The sequence below is a fragment of the Ceratotherium simum genome, chromosome 8 (genome assembly GCF_057802395.1).
Source record: "Ceratotherium simum simum isolate JZ-2026a chromosome 8, ASM5780239v1, whole genome shotgun sequence".
Lineage (NCBI taxonomy): Eukaryota > Metazoa > Chordata > Mammalia > Perissodactyla > Rhinocerotidae > Ceratotherium > Ceratotherium simum.
This window is the reverse complement of record NC_141907.1, coordinates 67,652,660-67,659,042: the sequence shown is the minus strand read 5'-3', so window position 1 is coordinate 67,659,042 and position 6,383 is coordinate 67,652,660.

Genomic DNA, 6,383 nt, shown 5'->3' with positions numbered 1-6,383 from the left:
CCACGAAATTAACCTTTCTACAAACCTGTTCCCACATCCAGATTAGGCTGCATTTGATTACATAGGATACTCACAATGAACCAGTTTGTCCTCCAGTGCTGCAAATCTGGGTCACCCTTTTGACATTCCTGAACTCTGTTTACAAATGCCCCCTCCCGGCTAGAGAACAACAGGGGGCCTTTGCTGTTTAAGAGCAGCCTGTGGTAAGTGACACAGCAGGAAGCAAAAGAGGTCATTGAAACAGAAACAATAACAGCAGCTAATGCTGAGAAATAAATAAGAGCTTCTCTACCTTTATCTGCCCTTGGAAAGCAAAACAACTATCTTACAAGAAGATGGGGTGGGTGTTGGTAGGGGGAGGGAAGCTAGAGAGCTGGAAGAGATGTGGGTGAAAACCTTGTCAATACTGTCTTTCTTCTGTCACAGTAATAGGGATTGTTCATTTATTTCAGAGAGCTGGGATTTAGGAGCAGGGAGAGAGAGTGGGGAGGAGTTTAGTTTGGTTTGTGGACCTTGTTTCTAGCCAGATATTGGTCAAAGGGGGATGTGGTGTAGATATTAACAAATGTTAACGTGCCATGACTGGGTCTTAAAAAGGATGATTAGTGATTCCTCCATAGCATTTGTTGGAGTTTGTGGCATACACCTCTTGTAGTGATTATCTGATTACTACCTCCCTCCCCTCCTGGACCATGAGTTCCAGGAGCACAGCCATGTACTCCTCTGTCCATGGGGCTGAGCTCAGGGCTGGGCTTCCAGAGGAAGCTCCATAAATAGATACTGCATGAAAGAATGTTAATTGACTCAAACTAAAGATAACTTGGAAAGATGCAAGGGGCAGCATATCACTGACAGAAGAGACAGGTTTGGGTTGGTTTCAATACTTCAGTGGGTTTTTCACTAAGTAGACCCTCTTATCTAAGAATTACAAAGTAAAGGCCTTCAAATCCGGCCATCTCCAACACCCAGTTTCCTGCTGCCAAATTGCAGCCTCTATTAAGAGTGGCCAGGAAATGTAGGAAGGGTCTTAAGCAATAAGACTGGGGTTTGTGTTAAAAGAAAACTCCTCACTCTCTATACATCCAAAGCAATGGAAGCATTCATTTTAGAGGAACAGGCCTCCCCTCGTCCACTGCTATAAAATCTCAACGGGAAATTTTTCCAATCCATTTAGTACAGAAAGTGGAGGCCAACCCTCCTGTGACTGCAGGAAGTTGGGAAGATTAATTTTCTACTAAGCCATGGCATTGCTGTATCTCAAAATCAATTTTCCCATAATCTTGGAGGCTAACTTCCAACCTGATGCTCTCCTGAAATCATTCTAATGTAAAGCCTATGAGTGGCCTTCTCACCCTGGGAGCACAGAGATTGTTTACACTGGAAATTGTCCTCCACGCACCTCATCCAAGAGGCACCTCCTCTCCCTCCCCTGTTAAATCCACTGGAGCTGCGGAGCTCAGTCCCTTCCTTGTGCCAGAGGAGCTGCCTTAAGTGATTACCTCTGATGAAGCCGAGCAGGTGACTTTATTTCGTAGTTCCCTTCAGAGCGTGCGAATCCTGGTGCTGCTCGAGTCCGTGCCTCCAAGGTCTGAATCCCTCCAGCCCACCCAGTTATGCTTCTCTTTCCAGTCCAGGGCCCAGAAGCACCCAGGTCCATCTCTCTAGGAAGATTAAAAAGCAATAAAATACCCACATTATTCAGCACTTAACCGGGTATCAAACACTGTCCTGAGGTCCATTCCTGTGAGGTAGGTGGTATCTTCCTTCAGCACATGAAAAACCTGAAGTTACACTATTAGGTAAATTGCACAGACAGTATTCCCAGTATGGAGCTGTCTTAATTCTTATATTACATAGGATGAAATTGAAGATATAAGAGACTGTCATTGTCCCCACATCACAGAGTACCAGACTTGCTAATTCAGAGTGGTGGGGCCACACCCAAACCCATGTTTTCAGATGCCAAACCTGGGTCATTTTCACAACACTCTAGCTCCTATCGCCAAAATCTAAACTTCCTTCAGAAAAGCATACACGTGAGAATCATTGTAAATCTCTAACTTCAAGAATGAATCTTTTCTTTCTCTTTACTTCCTTCCTAGAGACTGCATTTTCTCCACAAATATTTTTGACACAATTAAAAAAAAATCTTGGTGTTCACCCTTCGAAGGAATATAGCCTTAGCTAGCTAGATACCTTACCAGGCTCACTCCCATCTCTGTGCCTTTTCTTACACAATTATCCAACTGGGAGTCTCTGCCAAGTCATTCTATCTTTCAGGGCCTTGTGCTGCCACCTCCTCTGTGAAGCCCTCCTGACCATGGCAGGCCTCATCAGAAATCTCTCACACAGTTTTTGTAGGGAGTATTGCCATCGAACACCTTATCTTCTGTCTTCTTTCTATCCCCTCTACCTGAAGTGACTTCTACTCCAAGGCACATGCTGCTGGGCAGAATCTAGGCATTCTGGCTTGGATGGTTTTATCTTAGTACATCTCAGAGCTGCTCTTGTGTAGTTTGTATTTATAATCTTGTAACTGTTCATTGACATTTGAGAGCTGTGACTTGTCCTTGTTTAGGACTCCCCCCAGCCCTTGGGTGCCTGGTTTATAATCTTCCCCAGCTAAATCTGGATGCCACCCTGTGTCATTTCAAACTCCTGTGAAGGTCCTGTCCAGGTCCCTCAGCCTCCTCAGCTCCAGCGACCACTACCTCCACTATAATCCTGTGGCCTCACCTTGGAGTCTATCACTGGAAACTCTCCTACCACTATAGGTCTTAAATCCCAAATCCCACTCTTGGAGCACAATGGCCATTACTTCCTTTATTCTCATTCCCTAACAAATAGAAATCTGCCCTTCAACTTCTTCAAAGCCTCGGTGCCCCTGATTCCTCCACTATTAGCTTCCTTGTGATCACATCTCCTTCCCCCTTCCCCAGCCTGGACTCCACACAAACTTCTCTCTCACCAACACTTCAATTACCTGGCTCTCTTGTCCTCCCATCAAACCCCCATCCCTACTTCAATCTGGATATTCCATCAGGCTGCTGAGTGAGGCTGCGTAACCGTAACTGTGTAGAACTGACGCCATTAGAAGCTTATGGTATCCATTCTTAGCTGGGCCCTTAATTTGGCTCAACAACCTTTTAAGTGCTCTTGGTCAGCTTCCTCTCTCATTCTGCTCAACAGCTCCTGGAACCTTCATCACCTTTTTCCAGCTGTCTACCAAATTCCCACTCTGCTCACCCAGCAGGTGATCTGACCTTCTCTTTAGAGCAAACAGGCCATCATGGCACCCTCCCTCACTTTACTGACTCACTTTATAAGCTATATCTGCCCTCATATTCATTGCCTTCCAGTCTCCAAGGAAAAGCTATCCCTCTGTGCAAAGTTAAACAACCATCTGATCACCTGATCTCATCCTATCTAACTTTCCCCCTAACCCTAGGAAACTAGCTCCATCAAGCATCCCCTTTCTCAAATTGTTGAACTTTGACCTTTCATTATCTTTCCCCTAGCCAATAAATATGTTCAAATTCCTCCCATCTAAACACTCACACAGACACATACTCAACTTTGCCTCTCTCCATTCTTCTTCTCTTCACTGCCAAACTCCTTGACTATCTAAGGTCTGTTCCCGTCACTCCCTGAAAAGGCCTCAGCAAAGGTCAGCGATGACCATTGCATGCAGTGGGGTCTTCATTCTCCTGCTTTCATAGCCTTTCTCTAACATTCAATGTTGCTGTCCCACACTCTGCTGATTCTCCTACATCTCTCATCTTTCCTTCTCAGTCTACACCACTGGTTTCTCTTTCTTTGCCATTCTCATGAATAGTAGTTCACTAGAATTCTATCCTGAGTCCTTTTCTTACCATACCTGGGCAACTGCTTCCACTACCATTGATTTTGCTATATTGAACTATGACTAAATTGTTATCTCCAGCCTAGACCTTTGCTGGGCTCCACGCCTATAATATTCCACAACGTACTCAACAGCTTCACTGGATGTCTAAAACAAGACTTGTTTTTCCTCTTTAACTTGCTCCTATTTCTTCAGTCTCAATCCCAAAAATGATGATTATAATGATTATGTGATGATAATGATGATGATGATTAATATTTACAGATTCCTTACTACATGCCAAACACTGTTCTAAACTTTAGTTGCCACAAGAATACTATAAGGTAAGTATTATTATCCCCATTTTACAAAAATAGTAATAAACACAGAGAGATTTAGTGTCTCAGTCAGTGACATTGCCTTTCACCTGAATATCCAATCCAGGACCCAAAAAGAACCCTGTATTTTTTATTTCTCCTCCTTCATGTTCAATCAAGCACCAAATCCTGTCGGTTCTTCCATTTGAGTTTCTCTGGCTTTATCCTCTCCTCTCCATTACCTCTTCTTCAGAATCTGTGCCTTTGCCTTACTTCTCATCCTCATCATCACTTGACCAGACTCTTAAAATAGTGCCCTAACTGGTCTTCTTGTCTTCAGTCTTACCTCTGTGGGGGATCAGAATTGGCCACCCCAAAAGGTGTCTCTTGGGCATGAGGAATACTTTGGGTTGGTTATTTATTTATTTTTTTTTCTGTGAGGGAGATCAGCCCTGAGCTAACATCCATGCTAATCCTCCTCTTTTTGCTGAGGAAGACCAGCTCTGAGCTAACATCTACTGCCAATCCTCCACCTTTTTTTCCCCAAAGCCCCCCAGTAGATAGTTGTACGTCATAGTTGCACATCCTTCTAGTTGCTGTTTGTGGGACGTGACCTTAGCATGGCCGGAGAAGCGGTGTGTCGGTGCGTGACAGGGATCCGAACCCGGGCTGCCAGTAGCGGAGCGCGCGCACTTAACCGCTAAGCCCCCGGGCTGGCCCGGGTTGGTTACTTTTAGAACAGCAGACATGGGAGAAGCTCTGAAAAGTAGAATTTACACTTTGTAAGAGACATTTACATTGGTAAGGGAATCTCCATTTGTAAATGTATCTCCCTGTCTGTACCGAGAAGAAACAGGGATGACCTTATCTCTAGAAACTCTTATCAATGTGGAAGGTGGAAATTAAATCTGCGTAGTAACCTTACTCTTGTTGACTGTGCTTTTCTGGTAATCTCCCATAACTGACTTCCCCCTCCCCCAACATCCTCCTTTGTCTTTAGCTGAAGACAGTATTTAAGATGAGAGCCTCTGCCATTTTGGTGAGTTACCCAGTTTTTCCTGGGTCTCTCCCATGTATATATGTCATAAAGCTTTGTTTGATTTTCTCCTGTTATTCTGTCTCATGTCATTTTAATTCATAGCCCAGCCAGAAGGACCCAGAGAGGGTAGAGGATATGTAATCCTCCCCTACACCTCTCTCTACCTCCAATCCAATCATTTGCCATACCTCTTCTACAGTGGTCCTTCTGAAATGCAAACTTAATCATATTATTATGCTGCACAATGCCTTTTGGTGGCTCCCCTCACCTACCACATTGCTCTTTCTGCATGGCACTCAAGACACCCACCTACCCTCATGAGCTGCCCACTGCATGACATTTCGACTTCATCTCCCACATTTCCCTACTTCCACTTCAGATATTCCAGACATCTCCCTAAAGGCCAAATGCGAAAGCTATTGCTCACACTGTTTTCTCTGCCTGGAATGCCCTCTGCCATTTGTCTAGTAAACTACTCATCCTTCAAAAGTGTGCTCTCTAATATGGTAGCCAGTAGCCACATGAGGCTAATCTGAATTAAGATGTGCTGTGCTTTAAGTATAAACAATGGATTTCAAAGACACAGTGTGGAAAAAAGTGTAAAATTCTCAATAATTTTATAATGATTACACACGGAAAAGATAACATTTTGAATATATTGGGTTAAGTAAAATATATTATTAAAATTTATTGTTTCTTTCTACTTTTTAAATGTGGCCAGTGGAAAATTTAAATTTATACATGAGACTTGAATTTGTGGCATGCATTATATTTTTATTAGATAGCATGCCTTCAAAATCCTTACTTGGTAAACTTAACTGAAGAGGCAAAAGACTTGTACATTGAAAACTACAAAATGTTCTTAAGAGAAATTAAAGAAGACACAAATAAATGGAAAGATATCTCATGTTCATGGATTACAGACTTAATATTGTTAAGATGTCAATACTACCAAAGTGATCTCCAGATTTAATGCAATCTATCAAAATCTTAGCATTTTTGCAGAAATAGAAAAATCTATCCTAAAATTCATAGGGAATCTCAATGGATCTCAAATGGCCAAAACAATCTTTAAAAAAGAAGAACAAAGTTGGAGTTCTCATACTTCTTGATTTCAAAACTTATTAGGGCCAGCCCGGTGGCGCAAGTGGTTAAGTGCACGTGCTCTGCTGTGGTGGCCCGGGGT